General features: G+C 39.5%; 1 long non-coding RNA gene across 1 annotated transcript in view; it reads left to right on the top strand.

Annotated features, from left to right (window-relative positions):
- LOC114621279 overlaps window positions 1–17139 on the top strand; it is a 67149-nt gene extending 50010 nt beyond the window's left edge. The window contains exons 2-4 of the long non-coding RNA XR_003711409.1: window positions 8984–9022; window positions 14001–14124; window positions 17043–17139. This is a non-coding gene — a long non-coding RNA (uncharacterized LOC114621279). The remainder of the gene's footprint in view (window positions 1–8983; window positions 9023–14000; window positions 14125–17042) is intronic.
- Window positions 17140–18828: the final 1689 nt, after the last annotated feature.

Here is an 18828-nt window from a genome sequence, read left to right as displayed (position 1 = left end):
TCATAAAGAGCTTTACAACCTTACAGGCAGAGATGTAATTCATATGTATGACCCACTATTAAGATTGATGCTGCAGGTCGAGAGCAAAGGTATGCTAAGATCATCTATACTGCTCTTCCAGGTCTGAGTAACGTACAACTGACAGAGAGACCAGAGCCAGAGCTAAAGAGGCTAATATTCAGCTTCAGAATATATGCAATACTTAAGGATTCACTGTCTCTCTTGCTCTTGATCTTGGTTAACTCAAGATAGTGTCCTCTGAGCATGTATCAATTTATCATCAAAACTGGGTTTGAAAATCCTATGAAGTATCTGAGAAATGCTGTGTAAGGATGGAAACATCTGTGATGATTCTTCTGTTACTCATAGCTTATACTTTGTATGGCATTACAAATTCAAATACCTCACTGGTGATCCCAGGAATCCTTAAGGATGAACAATACAGGCACTATCCAGTTTAATAGATGGAAATATCACACAGATCAAATGATTTGTCCAAAAATCTGGAAAGGAATAGATGATAGTTGTTTCTGAGTTTCAGCACACTGATAATTTTAAGAAGGATTATCTGAGCAAGAAAAGCAAAACAAAACCCTTAAAAATGCTATAAAGTTGCTGGGATGATACCTATATAATAAATATTTGCAAACACAAGCCCCAAAACAAGTTTTCTTTCTAGGGCATGCAGTCTGAATGAATTTCATGAAGATAGCATGAATTTCTCTGGGAAGACTAGAAATAAAATGAGACACAAAGAGTTTGTAATTCAGATCATTTTTTATGGTAACATTTCATTTTCCTGAAGGTGTAGATTAATTTGGAACTGAATACTTCTTGTGCTGTAAAATGCAATTCTCCGGAAACCTACATCCTTGTTGAAGCTGTTGCAGCCAGACATTCACTACACACCAAGATTGTGGAGAGATGAGAAGTTGCAGATTCAGATCCAACATCTTCTCGTGCTACCTTTTGTCCCTTTTAATAGCTATTTACCACCAATCTCCATACATACTCTATAGTTCTTGTGATCACTAAGTGAACCTATCAGAATACATTGCTAAACTTAGCAGACCACCAGAGTCAACCAATCCCAAAGTTAGAAGTACTCTGTAACTAACCTGAAAACTATAGATGAGAATTCTGTACTCTGCTGCTATGACCCATAGACTTGATATTTGGTAAATCATTAGTTATGACTTTGGTTTTGTGACTATGATATATGTTCACTATAGCTGCTTCTATAGTGGAACATGCTGTTCAGGGGAACCTGAATTCCTGTCTCTGGCCTTGGATACCCTTGATTGGGTAAGAATAAACTGTTCTTTTCTCTGGAGCAAGAGCTGATGGAATCAACAGTACTGTCACCAGCACAATGCCCATCATTCAATTTAGCATATACCCAAGTGTATGCTCATTCCTGCCGTGCTGGTCCTCAGTTGCCTGAAAGACCTGTAAGTGAAGCATCTACCAAAGTCTATGCTCATTTCTGCTATGCAAGTCCTAGGGTTCTTGAAAGACCCATAAGTTAAGTAGAGTCATCCTGAAGACTATAAAGTTTGCTAGAAAAAGTTATTCAACTAGTTGTTTTTCTGCTATAAGGTATTTGTTAATTATTCAACGTTATTAAGAAAATATACTAATGCACTAAGGAAATGAAATACGTTTATTTTAATAAACTGCCTTACAATAAATAAGTAGATATAGATAAATAAGAATTTCCCAAGAACCCATTATCTTAATATAAATCAGCTTCCTGTGCTACTTTTTCTCTTCTGATCAGAGAACTTCAAATCATAGACAAAACCCACAGGAAATGCTGTTAACCAATTTAAGAACCAAGTGATTAAATGACATTAAGCCTTTGGAAGGAAAAGGGGAAGCTTGGACTACAAAAGAGGTTGCAGAAGGAGGCAGTAGGGCAGGAGAAAGAAAGCTGTTGAAGGCAACATTTCTTGTTTACTTGCTTGGAGCATGCTCATTACTGAGCTGCTAGATTTCCCCCCACCCCCCGCCTATCCTCCAGTCCCCCAAAGCAGAATGAAATGTGGTACATCGCCAAAGTGTTTCATGACCCACCCCACCCTCATCTTAGAGCATTCTGTCTTCTATTTCTTCAATGAATCATATATGCCTCTATGCTCAAACTAAGTAGCTGCACTGCCTAAGACAAGGCTCAGGCTTAGCTGCTGTCATTTCCCTAGGACACTGACCTCCCCAAACACACGTTGTCACTTATACCGCATGGCAGACTCCAAAGTGTGACAAGTGTAATTTTCCTTTTAAATGAAGATGTAAAGAGGAAAGAATATCAAGTGCTGTCTGGAAATGATGAAATAATTAAAGCTATTTACCTTTATACACACTCAGGCCAAGCATGATGAACTGTCTGAGACCCATTAGCCAGACAGGGTACAGTCACAACTCCCAGAATGGAAGAGTGATGTGATCAGCATCCTTACCAGTTTGGTTAGGTTTTGCTTCTCAGCATCCACATATTATCAAGAGGGATGTTGTTCAGAGGCTGCAAGTTGGATCTTCAAGGGGAGAAGAGCTTTCTCTGGGATCACATTTTGCTGATGATGTCCATGATAATTCCTACCAACTCACACATTGTTTGACCTGAACGCCCGAGTCACACACTCTACCCTAGGGCCGATCTGGGTTAAAAGACTGCTTTATATATTTTGATTCAAGTTTATCTGATTTGGTATAGTTCCGTTTCTTCATGGTATGAAGTTCTTCAGTTCAACAACATTTCTCTGTAATTGTTTCTCTATTGAAGGAAATTTGGCTGTCAGGAGTCCATAAATAGCAATGGAAAGGTCTTAATTAGACTGAATAAGAAGGAATATAGTCACAGCACATAAGATTCCATGCTTATTCACTAACAGGTATCTGTTGAAGTAATTATTTAAATGTTGACATCCAATGTTGCTTATTTTTAATTAGCTGGCATCTTCCCGACTAGCCTAGGCCTAAGAATATGCTGCTCCAGCTCAGCTCAGGTGGCCAGAGACACTGCCCCTGCCACCCATGAGACACCAGCATGGGAGATGGCTCTGCTAATCTTCTACACTGTCTCCACAAGACTGGGCTGAGCCCAGACCATCCTGCCATCCACGTGGTACCTGGTAGAAATGAAACTCTAATTGTTTAACATTATCCAATAGCTTTATATATTTGGTAATGCTCAAATATTGAGATGCCCACACAATTGGAAGTGCTAACCAATTAACTAACTTAGATATAAGTTATTACCCAGGACTGCCCTCAGTACATACGTGGTCATCCATGGCTCCTACATCTCTCCCCCTCAGCTCCTCCTCTTCCTTCTCCTCTTCCCCTCCTTATTCCTCCTATCTTAACTCCTCCCAACTTGGTGGGAAAATATGCTGCTACAGGTATCTTGCCTGTTTTATGTCTGCTGGCACTCACAATAATCTTACATTTGGGTTTTAGGCTTGTGCTTAATATTACTTGACAAGCTAGGCATTGGGTTGGGTACAATCTTACATTTCCCCCTAAACCTATCAGCAGTTTAGATGAAGCCACCCTCAAGAGAGCATACTATGATACCAGGTACAGTATAAGATGCCAACCGTTCCTTTCTACATCGATGACTTTAAACAATGTCCAGAGCTTAACATTTTTAAGATCTTTAAATTTTTCTTTGCATATTTTTTAATTAAAATTTAGTTTATTGCTTGGAAAAACTCCCATTAAAAACACAACATTACCTTGCAAGTTTTTAAATCCAGGTTTAGTCACCTTTGTAAAATGCTTTTTATCTTTAAAGATCATGTTCCTTGAAGTGAATCCATTTCTGAGAATGCTGATGCTGTTAAAAGTCTTACCAATGCATGCTCTCTGTGTTACAAGATTAAAATGTATTAAACAATCTGGCACAGATTCATCACTTGCAATAAAACTAACTTGATGTACGCGGTATGGTAGTAGTCAGACTCTTATGGCATTTTTATCAGGTCCACTTTTCAATTTAATGTCTCATTGTGATCCAGCAACTTTGGAAAGCAAAGTGTGTCTATATTTTGACATGTTGCCAAGGCAAGTATAGAGGGTAATGAGCCAAGCTGAAGCTCAGGCTGAGATACTTGAAGGTTAAGGGGAGGGGGGTTCCAGGGACATGCCATAGGAGAAGAATGAGGGACAGAAATGAAGTAACAAGGACACGTGATGCTAAATTATCCATGGCCACAGGTGGAATGAACTGGTAGGGCCAAGTGCATTACAGCTGCATTTCTCTCAGTACCATTTATAAAAATTAATAAGCTTCACCTAACTGTCCTTCACAGGAATGATGCTAAACTGAGCACAGCGGATATGCAGCATAACCCACCAAAGTTTCTGAGTACAAGACGGATGACTTGCCTGGGCACCATCTGGTCTGGACCGTTGTTATGACTTTGAACCTCTTTTATTTAAGTTAGTGAAAGTTCTGTTTGAGTTTTCAGAAAGTTAAGTTCTCTTAACTAACAAAATATCACTTCCATTCTTTTCACCATTTTTTTTCTTCCAAAAGAGTCTTTCTAGACAACGGGGCCTTCTATTTTGTCTTTAGATGGATGCCTTGTGTCTTTGAAGGTCTGATGTATTTTAGTGAATCTTCTTAAATGAAGTATGATTTTTAAAAATATTTGGATTCAGACCTGGGGCTCTTCAGAACACACTTTATTAATTCATCAAAAGAATGACTTGAATTCTAGCCCCACATACTTGTGTATAAAGACCTACAGATGTTGGCAATGCCAGTTAGGTATATTTTTTAGTATCTCTTTAAATCTTTCTTAATGTATAAATGACATTTAAAAGGCCCCTTTTCATGACAGTTGGCAGAGTATCTAAGACCATAACAAGTTGCTTCCCCAGTAAATGTCATTTTTCCTTAACCACAGGGCTATAATTCAAATACTGCAGGATTTTTTCCCTCATATTTGAAAAAATAGAGTTACTGTGGAGTAGGGGACTGGTTGAGGGGCTAAGGATTTAGTGTTAAGTGCTTTGAAAATGGATTTTCAGACCAGGGGATGTGACACTGCCTCTGGCCCATTCATGGAAACCCTCAAGAAGTGAGGAACACAGAGAAGACAAATAGCAGGAGGTCAGAGTGATGCAGTAGTTAAATCCAGGTCATTGTGCTCAAGAAACCAGGTTCAAATTCAGTTTCTATCAGGTGCTAACTTCCTATTCAGTTTCCCATTGTAAACAGAAGTAACAATGGTGCCTGTGTGTTAGTTTTCTATTTCAATGTCTAAATGGAGCAACAGCAGTCAGTGTGGATACTAACTTTGTTGCTTGAAACAACACAACTGTCTTGCAGTTTCCTTGGGTCTGGAGTCAGCCAGGTTTTCACAGGCTGAGCACAAGGCACAAGGTGCTGGGCAGCTGGGCAGGTGTGTTCTCATTGTGGAGCGGGCGCGGGGGGGTGGGGGGTAGGGGGGTGGGGGGGTGGGGGGGAGGGGGAGGGATGCTTGTCACTTAGATCTTCTGAGCTCCTGGTTCATTTCCTTGTAACTGAGTAACTGGTTTTTGCTTTCTTGTGAGTTGCCAGTGAAGGTTTCATTTTGAACTCTAAGGGTAGGACTTGGCAGGCATTCATTACAGCTGGTAAGCTTGCCATAATGAAGGCCAGCATGAGAGTCCTAGGTTTATTCCAAATCTTTTATTTCAAGATGTTCACCATCCCTTTTGATTAACTCAGAGCTAACTTATTATTAGCTCTTATTATTATGGACTTTGTATAGATAACCCCTTTCTTTTTTTATCTGATAGAAAAATAATCACAGTGGTGATCTTTATATCTGTTAGGTGTGTAAACTCAACAGCAGAAGGGGCAACAATTTTAGGGATCATTTTAGAGTTCCATCTAATCAATCATCCCCGAAGACACTGAAAAGATTAATTTCCAGTTCTCTGTATCATCTAGTGTCTGATCCCGAATAACATTTTGTAAATCTGTCATTATTATTATTTTTATAAGGTAGATCATTTAAAATAACAAAACACAGTAGATCTGTGAAACATTGTAATCTGCCCAATTGACCTCTCTTCATTTAGTCAAATGTTGCCTTCCCATCCTTCATTCACAATACACTTTGGCCCATCCTGGCCATTTTTCCTTTACAAAGAAAAATCTCTCATTTTCCTTTAGAATGGACATAACAAAGCCCTTCACAGGGCCACTGAAGTAGTTGGGTTCCCTTTATTGAGCTCCCAAGGGGGCACTGATTGTGTAAGAGGGGAATTATACAAGACAAGGCTCCTGGGTTTTTTGTCTAAATTATTGTAGATGTAGTGTGCAGCCAGTCAACTACAGTCAGCCACAGGTAGTATGTAGAAGAGGTTGGCCTTCCTGACGCCATATTTCTTAACCTGAATCACAAGTCACAATCTGAGCCTGAAGGGTGGTCTGGCTTCATCAGTTACCCTGCTTCACTCAAACAAAAACACAAAACTCCCATAGACAACTTGAGAAAGGACATTCTTTACTTTGGCTTCATATCTAATTAGCTCCAGGAGCATATTTTATATTCTACAGACAGAGAGACACTTAAAATGAAGTGTGAAATCTGTCCTTTGTTAACTTCTCAATGGAGTGCCTGTAAACAGAAAGCCAAAATTCAGAGTTAGTAATTTTTTACCCAGCTGCTCTTCTCTCTCTTAGTCACTGATATGCTGGGTACACATGCAAGGCCGGCCCCTGGAAGGTGGAAATGGGTCAGCATAGACTTCCTAGGAGTTATTCCTAATGTCAGTGGCAAAGCTTGGGTGAAGGCAAGAGAATGTGGGGGCCTCTGAGTCTGAAATCTACATGATATTGTATCCTATACTATGAGAACTATCTTGCTAGGGTTACCATAACAAACCAGGCGGTTTTATTTATTTTTATCCCTTCTGCATAGAAGAAACCTGAGGTCAAAGTACTCATACCAATTTCTTTCTAAGCCTGAACACTCCCTGGCTTATAGATTCTACTTTCTCCCTATGTATTCATGAGGTCTTTTTTTTTGAGTATGCCCTTCCCTAGTGTACCTCCTCCTCTTATAAGGACACCAGTCACACTGGATGGTGACCAATACACCTGATCTCATTGTTCATGTCTTTATGCATACCCTGTCTCCACATATAATCACAGTCTGGGAGATTCATAATTAAATGTATGGATTTTAAGGTGTCATAATTCAGCCCGTAACACCATGTACTTACAAAGTGTCAAGCTCATATTTTATTATTGAGACATTATGAATACAGAAGTTGATGGCATATTAACAGTTGGTGCTCAGATTTCATATCTTGGCCAGAATGGAAATGTTCTCTACCCTGAGAACAAACTACTGTGAGAACCAGAGGCAACAGTGTTCTGATGTGCTGGACAAGCACAGGTAGGGGTGAGCCTCTGGTCAGATAGACTCATTTTGATGGTCCCTTTATTTTCTGTGCTTGCTGATATATCCTTATAACATTGAACAGAATCTGTACCAAGTAGATATTTAATAACTATTTGTAAAATGAAAGATAGGTGGTTAAAAATTTCAGGAAAATAAGCTTTTTTGTGTTTTGTTTTGGTTTTGGTTTGTTTGTTTAAGAATGAGTGCTGTGATATCCTTACTTTTTTTTTCATACAAGTTTCTCTTTCCAGAACATGCTAGTAACTAAATCCAGCATCTCTTTGCAGTATATCCTTCTTCTTCTCTCAGATCGACACATCTTAAAGAAATCCAGAACCATTTGATCTTCGTACAATGTTTGTTACATATCAAGAGTTTATTTAACACTTACAGAATGAACTGGCAGCCTTTCTCCAGGGGGATTATTTGGTCCCATTGGCAATAGATAACCTTTCTTAAGCTTAAAGGGGTACAACATAGTTCTTACTATTGTATCTGTTTTTTCTTTGCATGCAGAAAAGACCACGTGGCAGAATCAGGAGCACACAGAGATGCTTTTCAGCAACTTTCCTTTAAAATAAAGAAGCACTGTACTATGGTGCCCTTGAACAACACATCTACATCTGTGACTTACTTAGCACTACTTTGTTATACCATGTGACACATGTAACAGTAACCTCCCTCCTCATATCAAAGCAAAGATTTTATTCACCCTATTCTAATAAGCAAATATAGTCAAACAAATATATATGCAAACTCATTATACATTTTTTTTTACAATTTTACACATATATACACTGTAATGTGATTATATCCTCCATTACCTGCTATTCTTCACCCACATTTGATGGCTTCCTTTCTTCCAGCTTGTCCCTTTTCTCCTTTCATGTCTTTTGTGTGTGCTCAGGTCTTAGCCAGGCAGCCACGTGTGCTGTGTGTTTATGAATCCAATGGCTGCATCACATCTAGAAGGCAGTGCTTCGTGGCATACTTTTCTATGCCCTGGCTCTTACAATCTTTCTACCTCCTCTTCTGCAATGTTTTCTGGGTTCCCTGGGTAACATAGCAGTCCCAAGGCTGAGCACTCAAAAGTCATTTGTTCTCAGCAGTTTGACCAGTTATGAATCTCCATTGCTTACTACAAAAAGTCTCTTCTCTGATTCACCCTGAAAGCAGCACAGGTCTATAACTCTAGATACTTAGAAGACGACGTGATGCCATATCCTTCTAGCAAAATTTCAGTATGATCCCCCCTTAGGGCCTGTGACCTCCTCAACTAGAGGCTTTTGACCAGAATTACATCTCTTTGAACAAACGTAAGTGTGTGGAAGGCACTGATCTAAAAGCCAAAGCTTCCAATACTGAATGATCTGAAAGGCTTCACCACCTGTTGTGTGCAGCATCCTGCCTCCCACGGTGGCTTCGCAGGGCTGGTGGTTATGACCTTTGTAACCATGAAAACAGTTAAATCTATTCTTTGTCTAGGTTTTGAATATTCTAGTTTTCTTATTTTGCATGTGGACTATATAATCTACATTTCTATGGCTTTGTGATCTATGTCATTTTTATTTTTACAGGTCATGGTGCCAAGAAGTCTAGAACAACAAGAGTAGAAGGTATCAGAACTGGATATGTTTTTTGAAGTTAAGAAGAGCAAAGGTCCTCCATTCTAATCATCACAGGAGGCATAAGGAATCTGACAGAATGCAGAAAGGCATATAAAATGAAAGCTCTACATAATTAGGATCAAAATAAATATTTCTAGTTCATTTCTTTTATGCCAGGTGGCTCCCCATTCCTAGTCAAACTGTACATGAATGTTACTCTCAAAAATTCTATGCCAGGTAGGCAGGGCATGTATATGTTTTTTAGATTTATGTGTTTATTATGTAAGTGTATGAGTAGAGGTGTGCACAGGCCATGAGATACGTGTGGAGGCCAGAGAGTGGCTTGTAAACACTGATTGTCTCATCCCACCATATAGATTCAGGGGACCAAACTCAAGGAGCCAAGCTAGGCAGCCCTCACTCACTGAGCCATCTTGCTGGACCAAGATACATTTCTTATCCTTATTTAGTAAGGGACTAAGATGTAAAGTGAATGAGAATTATTTAATAGAAGAAACAGAACAAAAATCTAGGTCTCTCAGTCTCCAGTTGCATATTAATGAAATCTTTTACTTAAAAACAAAAATAGTTAGATACTGTCACACCAGATGCTATAAAGGGGATGGAACATACTCACAGGAGGCATCCAGAGCTGTGCCAGTAGCACTGCCTCTGTCCTAACAAGCGACATTGACTCTGCTGTTTGTCAGATGACCTCTACAGTAGCAAACTCCCCCTTGTTTCAGAATGATCCCTTTGAATGTCAGAGAGCGGAAACTCAAGTTCAAATGCATCTGGCTGTGCCCAGGCTCCTCCTGAGGCTTTATGTTTGCAATGATCCTTGCTCATCCAGTTCAAAAGAAGAGTGAAGCAAAGATCATAAAATGTTTAAAGGGGAGAAATTAATTGGACCCTATTTTGTTTTGTCAGCCAGAAAGTGAAAAATCCACATCCAGGTGCTTGCCTAAGACCAAAGAAATAAATTATATATACCAAGTCCCACAAATTCTAAAATAAGGCTTTATGAGGTGTCAGATTGTGAACTGACTTTCCCTAGCTGCGATCCCTACCAAATGGTTTTATGTGGTTTGTAATTCAAATGTTTAGTCTGCGGGAGTCAAGGAAGAAGAGAATTCTCCTTGAACGGAAGCCTTACAAAGAGCTGAGTCACTTGGCTTCATGAGGCTCAGCACAGGCTGGACCTTTGCTCGCAAAGTAAAAGAAAGGACGGTGGGTCTGAAAGTGACCAGTGAGGGATGTAGTGCAAAGATATTTGTGCTGTCAAACTTTATGAAATTATCCTGGGGCCACTGCTTTAATTTAGTTGCTCGATATAGGGAATGCTATCAGCTGAAAAGACCTAGGGTTTCAATGTGTTTTATCTCTAAAAGAGAAGAAGGAGAAAAGAAAGAAAGAAAGAAAGAAGGAAAGGAAGGAAGGAAGGAAGGAAGGAAGGAAGGAAGGAAGGAGGGAAGGGAGAAAGAAAGTTGGCAAAATGTCTTCAAAGTGTCTTTTTTTCTAGTCACAGGAAGCAGAGACCTTGTATGTTCCATGAAACATCATCATGAGATCGAAGACTGAAGGACTTCTAGAACAGGACCTGAGGGATGGTCCTCACTTGCATAGGAATCACAGGGTTACAAACACCCATTCTAGGCCCTTCCTTGTAACTATGATCCAAAGGAGAGCCAGGAAGGCCCAAAGATCTTCATTTGGACAATACATATTCATCTGTGAGTCTGATGCAGATGGCAAGGGGACCCTAAGCAGAAACACTGGCCTCATCTAGCTTTGTTGGTTTTCTAATGAAGGAAAACTACTCCAGACGATTAGAACCAGCACTGAAGTAATAGTGGGCACCAACACCAAAATTCCATATTCTTTCTTTGCTTTCGTCAGGTGATGACATAAATATGCATAATTATTCTAACAAGCATTTAATGAAAGATACTTGACTTTATGAACAGGAAACAGCCACATTAAAAAGTTTTCAGAAAAAAATTACTGCTATGTCCCACTTTATTGTAGACATTGGGGATTTAAGTGTAATACGGCAGTGATAGTGGGGACTTAGATTTGTGGCCTCATTTAGCCTGTAGCTAATTAACCATAAATACATCTCACCAAATGTGATCACGTTGCTCTTGTATGAATGTTCCTGACTCCCAATTTGTTTGTGTAATCAGGTGTGCCTCAGTTGCTTTATTGAGGGAGAATCCTCAGAATTTGAGATGGTATTTCCCAGAAACCAATGCAGCTCTAGATTTTACAATGGTCAAATTTCTTTTCTTTAAAAAAAAAAAAATCAAGTCCATAGTCCTCTACTCTCCTGGTTCCCCAGCTATTGGTAAAGTATACAAGGGAACAACAACAACACAAAACAACAACAACAACAAAAACCCATGATGAGTGATACTTATAAGCTTTGGATAACTTGATAAATTTTCATTCAGAAAATTTGTTGTCTTCACAGTATCTCAAGATACAGACAGATAAGATGCATCCACTTTCAGTTTCACTAGAAGTAGCATGGTAATAATATAAGTATTTAATACTGATTCTCCCTTACATGTGAAAGTTGCTGTTGTCCACTGAGAAGGAGTGCGGTTAAAAAGCTGTTTTCATCTCATAAAGTTGCGGTTATTATTTCATATTTTTGTAGAAATAATCACTACCTAAATGCATGGAGTGTTGACAATTTTTGAAATGGGGCCAAATAAATCAAGTTCCCAGTCCAAAAGCAGGCAGAGCCCAAATGCAGACCCTGTCCAACACCAAACCAATGATTCAAAATAAACATGGTATCTCCCAGAGGCCCTTGCAAAGTGAGGGCTCTAGAAGGGGAAGTGGTTTCCCAGTGAAGAAAAGAAAGGATGCCCTTAAAGGGTGACAAAGTATAAAAACTCACTGAATAAGCCTCAGTTCTTAAGATTATTTCTCCAACCCAGACTTTTCTTTAAGGACTTCTACTTTCCCAGGAGAGAAAAACAGAGTCAGTCTGGGGCAATCAATTAGATGTCAAGTGTACACATACGTGATACACCTAGATGTGAGGGCATCAATGCCAAGACACAAAGTCACTCTGTCCCTTTTAGTTATTGAACTTGAGGTCTGGAAAATGCCCTTAGCTTAGGATGTGAATAGTATCCTCCTCCTTTAAGAAATGGAAGCGATCCCATAAAAAATGGAGGTTCTTTGAACCTTGTTAATAAATCAATCCCAGAATAAGCCCTCAGAATAACACTATCAATCAAAACCTACACACGAAATGGGAATTTCAGAGAAGTGCCAAGAGTCTTATCATAATTGCTTCCTGACAGAAAGCTCGGATAACAAACTCAGGACAAGGCTACTGAGACGCTGGTGGAGACCTTGTTTCTTGTTGCTCTAGGTATCAAAATAGGAAGTAAACAGCTTCCAACAGTTCTGAGAACTGCCTGGAGGAAGTGCTGTTTCCTCTCCCTGCACCTGCTCAACTTGCTTATCTTTTTCATCCTCCCAGTCCAGCCTTCGGCAAGCTGGCTGACGCCCTTTCACAAAGACCATTTCTTACTATCTGCCTCTGACCTCATGCCACCCGGCTATTCCAATATGCACCCCCTTCCTCCCTAGCCAACAAAATGCGAATAAGGGAAGGGAGGGATCACCCCCACTGATTTCCACGCGACACATCTCCTATGCAGACAAAGGGAAAGTTGAATTCCGGCTCCTGGAAGTCTCCACATACTGGGGGACAGAATGAGCACTGATGCTAGGTGGGTTTCCAGTACCACCCAAGCAGCGTCTCAGCATGACTGAACTACTTCATCGGGATCCTCAGTAGGAACCAATAAACAGCTCTGGATCTCATTAGCTGTTCAACCCAGTGTAAGGTCCTACCAAAAATAACATGTAAGCTTATTTTACAAGGAGCTTGGGTTTGTGTTACCACCTACTGGCGATTTTTAATACGACATCATCACCGGCCTGGTACCTGACATTTTCATAAGGCGGTTTCATGCATGTGTGCCTGGAGAACGTTAAGACACCTGGCTGTCCGAGTCTTGCTATGAGCCAAAGAAAGCTCCTGTATTCACTCTGTCACCTCTGCTTGGCTTCGCACAGTCTGTTTCCAATTCATGAGAAAGGTGTTCTGAATGTTATTCCCGGGCCGTCTGATTCCACTTAACCTGAACCTTTTCATTTGAAACACTAGTGCTTTAAGGTGACAAGTAGTAACAGGAGCAGGCTAACTTGTCCTGCTAGGTACAACATTCAACCTTCGTTCACGGCTTGGCCATCAGGTTTTCAACATCTACACAATTGTCTTTCAGATAACGGAATGGTTTCAAACTAAATATGCTTTAAAATGACAGAAAAAGAACCTAGATTTTTTTTAAAGACATTAGAATATTTGGGTGTAGGGGCTAACATGAAGAAGACAATTATTAGATACTTTATGTATGTTTTAATTTTCTTTACTGATCTAGTAAATCATTCTTTAATTGTAATTTACCAAAGGATCCAATTTTACTGTAAAGTAAATCCATCATGATTTCTCCGCAGGTCTCTTTTTTGACCAAGCCTGGAAGATCATTTACATTACTTTTTAGAGACTCATACTATCTGAAAGAACCTGGGGTACCGCCACTATAACGTTGATCGTATGACTCATACTATCTGAAAGAACCTGGGGTACTGCCGCTATAACGTTGATCGTATAAATATTATGTTTCTGTGGCTCCACGGTGAACTAACCACATCTAGTATTTATTACATTAAGAAAATCACTTCAGTTAAAGCTTTATTTATGGAGAAAATTTAAGCAAAAATATATGCAGAAAAATTATTGGTAGTATGCTTTGGTTGGAGAAATGAAAACATGTACTAAATAAAATTAAGTTTTATAAATGTTGTGCTTCGATGCAACAAGACGGAACATTTGAGCAGAGTATTTGCTTTCCCGTATCACCCGATTAAGGATCAATTTTTTCTTTTCCACATACAGGAACACCTAAGTGTTCTTCTATAGACAGATCCATCGTCCTTATGGAGGAAAACAGAACCTAAAATCTGAAGAGAAATAAAGATCTCTAGCAAGAAGCATTACTGAAGGCTTGGCCAGTCCAGATGTAAGTGAGCAGTGACTTGGGGACACAGCAGGAGGAGGGACATTGCAATTTATTGGCCAATTACAGGCAAACACCTTGCCAAATCTCCAATATTTTTTTTCTCCAACTGTCTCCTGTTCTTTCTTTCCATCAGTAAGATAAAAGTCATTTCTGTTAATCGGAACCTAACCAAGAAAAAAAAAACGTGGAAACTGTATCATACTAATTTTGTAAGACAGGAAGAAGAGAAGCATACACTGGACTGTAAAGTAATCCAGGGATTAATCAGATTGAGAAGCAGCCTCAGCTCTGCTTTAGGAAATCAAGTCCATAGTTTACTACTAAATATCTAGCTGATTCATTCCTGCTACCCAGTTAGGTAATGGATTTCACAGAGTGACATTTATTCATTTCGTATTACCATTCCTCCACATCCTATTCTGAAGAATAGTTAGCCGTTCAAAGAGTTGGATAGAGATGATTTATGAGGCAATAGATTCTCCTAAATGAATGAAACAACAATGATCTGAGCCATACTTCACTGGAAGGACACTATGGCTGTTAACATCAGTAGTCTCTTTAGGGAGCTTTAATGAACCAAACCAAAGAAATATATAGTGTCATGGGCTTTATATGTATTTATTCATTGTAGTGCCAAGGATCAAATCCAGGGCCTTACACATTGTGGGACATCTCTCTGCTGCACAGTGACATGCTGAGCCCCAGACAAGGACTTTTGTTTATTTCTATGAACTCAAAATACAGAGTAAGGGTTTAAACATCTTCAATTCTTCTTACAAGTTCTACAAAAGTTCAGACCATGGCCACAAGTTCTTTTGAACTTGAGGGAGACAGAAGGAATAACAGTCTCTAAAGCAACAGTATTGTCCTTCTTCCATTTTTGACTCTACCTTCCAATTTGCTGTAACCCCATTATACTAACATTAATTACTTTGTCTCATTAACTGCACAATAGGGCCAATCAAACTTATAGACATATTATCAGTCAGCACTCAATAAGTATGCCATCTGTCAAACTCCCTAAACCAGAAGTTGAACAGTCAAGACATTTTAACTTTCAATTTTAATGTGTAAGATTGAATGCTAATGGGTTACTTTTTTACAGTATCATCCACCAATGTAAGGTTTACAACTAGGCTCCAGGGGATACACGTGGGCTTTCTGTGGGCTTTCTATCCTGGAAAACTAACCCAAATTCTTGTGCTCATGCCAGATTCTAAGAGACATCACAATTAAGTCCCAGAGGGATACATTGCAGTTGAAGAGGAAGTCTCCTACTGAACTATATGGGGGAAAGGCTGGCCGAAGCAACGTTCACATTCAGGCCATTATGTGCTTAATTGCACAAGGTGGATGAAGTCATTACTATTATGGTTAAGGTCCTGCCAAGATTAAGCTCCTTCCGCAAATAATGTGCCTGAGAAATGACATAATTTTGAGCTGACTGTCCGTCACACACCATATCCTATTTCCTTCTACGGCATTTGAGGGAAAGTTCACTGAAACAAAGTTCTCACCAGATCTTAAACATAATGGAGAAATGGGCCAAACGCAGGACAAGACAGATTCTAATCAACACTGCAGGACCTTCCCTGACACTTCATTTGCATGCATTCAATTACACTCGCTTGTACTTTAGTTCCTGAGCTAAATCATTGGAGACTTAAATAGAAGAGCTCAGCAGGGCACCCCTGTGCTGCACCCATGGTGTAAGGGAGAAAGTCAAGAGTAGGGAGCAGGAGTGAGGAGACAAATAAAATCAAGTTAACTGTTTCTTCTGCTTGGGGCTTGGTGCCAGCTGTTTGTAGCAGCGTTGTTTCTTTCTCGTTTGGTTTGCGTGTTACCTTATTAATTTAGGTTTTCAGGCTGGCTAATACAACACATAAGGACTGCTTAGTGTTTACTCTAGATCCTGTATCAGAATAAATGCTAGAAATTCGTGGATAATATCTTAAAAAGAACAATTTTCAAATGAGATGGAAAAGTGTGTATTTTTACACACATACTCACTTTTTCCAGCTTTCCAAAAGTCAGTGACGAGGGCTGGAAGATAGTTCAGTCTATAAAGTGTTTGCCATGTAAGTATTACTTGATTCAACCCACAGAACCTGCTTTAAAACAAACGAACAAACCCAGAACAACAACAAAACAAAATACAAAACAAATGAACAAACAAGAAAATCAAGCATGAAGGCAGAAACTTCTTTTATTTTTATTTTATTTTTTATTTATTCATGTTGTATCCTGCCCCCATTTCTGGTACCCCCTTCACTCAGTCCCTCCTTCACCTTCTCCCCTTCTCTGAGTCGGTGGAGCCCCTCTCCCACCACTGTATCTCCTTATCCTGGCACATTGAGTGTCTGCAGGGCTAGATACATCTTTTCCCACTGAGACCAGACAAGGCAGCCCAGTTAGGGTAATGGATTCTGCTGACAAGCAATAGCTTTAGGGATAACCCCTACTCCAGTTGTTTGGAGATCCAATTCTATCACTGGGGAGACAAAGTTTGAAGGACCTGGGGGCTGGCTCATTGGCTCCTAGGCAGTCTAGCTTAGCTGTCAAGCTTAATTGTCTCAAAAACAAGGTAAATGGCTATTCTGAGGAACACTACTTGAGGTTGACCTCTATATAGTCTATCTAGATAATATAATTTAAATATACTAATAAAATAATGTATATTTATTAATTAATTGTATTGTAATAATTACATCATTAAATATAATAAATATTATAATATTAATTGAGTGCATTAGTACATTAAAATAAATTCTAATTTAAATAAAATTTAATTTAAATAATTTAAAATATGAGGCTCTAATACAGAGTGTGGATACCTACATATGATGAAAACAGTTATACCTAGAATTTGTCAAGTACTTAGCCCTTGGTACTTATTCTCCATATTGTGCTACATTTAGGATCTAAGGCACCATATACATTTAATAACCTGGGCACTACAGTAGAGGTCCTGCGTTGTCAAGATGGGAAAACCAAGATGAGTATCAGGTAAGTGAGGTGTAAATGAAACGAGCGTATGTTACAACTAGTACTTAGAATCACATAACTGATTTCACGGCCTCACAATGTGGCATATGCTCTTCTCAGCAAGATCTCTGCTAGAAAGGAGTTAAATCCTTCATTAGCAATCAGCTCTTTTACCCCCCTGAGTTGAGACTTCTCAATTTAGCCTTGGGAACTGGGGGGAAGATATGAGAACACTGTCAAGGCCAAATTAGGAGGTGATTGGATCAGTATCCCTGTCCAGTGAGATAAGAGTATTAGGATAAAGCAACAGGCAAATATTGATATTTTCTAACTCCTATGTCAGAGTTAAGCAAGCCTGTAAAACTCTTGTGTAATAGACAAATACCCCAGAGAAGATTTCACAATTGAAGATCAATAGATCTGAGCCTTTTGGATTTTCCTTTCATTTTTAACACATGCCAAAAAAAAATTCCTTTTTAGCCATCTATCAAAACACTATTTTTTTTAATGACATTTATTTACTTTTATGAGTATGGATGTTTGGCTGACATGTAAATCTGTGCACCCTGTGCTTGTAGTGCCTACAGAGGCCAGAAAAAGGCATGAGGTCCCTTGGAACTGGAGTTGAAGATGATTTTCATCCACCTAGTGTGTGCTTGGAATCATACCTGGATCCTCTGGAAGAGCAGTGTGATCTTACTCATTGAGCCATCTCTCCAGTCTCATAACACAGTTTTATTAACTGAAAGATCCAAAAATCTTATACTAACTTGATATTATATATTCATGGATTCCCAAAACTGTGAAATAACTGGTCTTTAATACAGAAACTTGCCCAGTATCAATAACCAAAGATTTTTTTTTAAAAAAAAAGCACCATTAAGAATTGTAGGTTGGTCAAAGAGTGAGTATGGACTGGACCTAGCACCCCCACCCCCTGTCCCGTGCACACACATATGTAGCAGATGTGCAGCTTGATCTTCATGTAGATCTTCTAAAATCTGGAGGATCCCAGAGTTCATCAGAGTCAAATTTGTTGCTGGCATGTGGATTCTGTCCTCTTAATTGGGACTCCTTGTCTAGCCTCAGTGAGAGAGGATTCACCTAGTCCTACAGTGACTTGATGTGGGGGGTGGTGGTGGGAGGGGCTGGGGGTTGGCAGATGGGAGGGTGGAGGGAGGGGAGTGATACCCAGAGGGGGCTCTTCCTTCTCAGAAGAGTAGCAGAATGCAGAATGAGGGGATGAGCTGTGGGGGGGGGCACTGAGAGGAGAGGGAAGCTGATATTGAGATATAAAGTGAATAAATAAATTAATTGATTGATTAATTTTAAAAAAGAATTGCAGGTTGGTATCAACTCCTTAGCCCAAATCAACAATGCTTGATAATGCATGGAAAATACTGTCAATCACAGAGCCCAACATTAATAGAACACACCCCAATCTGAATGTCTCTCAGATCCCACTATACAAGAGGCAGAATGAATGCCCAAAGAGGACTTTGACCTGCTACCCTTGTTATAAGACAAGACTTTCTTGAGTGGGTGCAGCACATGTGATCTCATCCATAATAGGAAGCTCATGACAGACCAAATCCTGGTGCCACCAAAGTCCAACTTAGTCAACTAATGAGTTTTATTAAGGCTACTTACAGGGTTGTAGGTGAGGTGTTACTTTCAGAGCAGAAATGACTAGAAGACAGCTGTATTCCCAGTGCTCAC

The sequence above is a fragment of the Grammomys surdaster genome, unplaced genomic scaffold (assembly GCF_004785775.1).
Source record: "Grammomys surdaster isolate TR1022 unplaced genomic scaffold, NIH_TR_1.0 174, whole genome shotgun sequence".
NCBI classification, from domain to species: domain Eukaryota; kingdom Metazoa; phylum Chordata; class Mammalia; order Rodentia; family Muridae; genus Grammomys; species Grammomys surdaster.
This window is presented reverse-complemented; position numbering and strand designations above follow the sequence as displayed.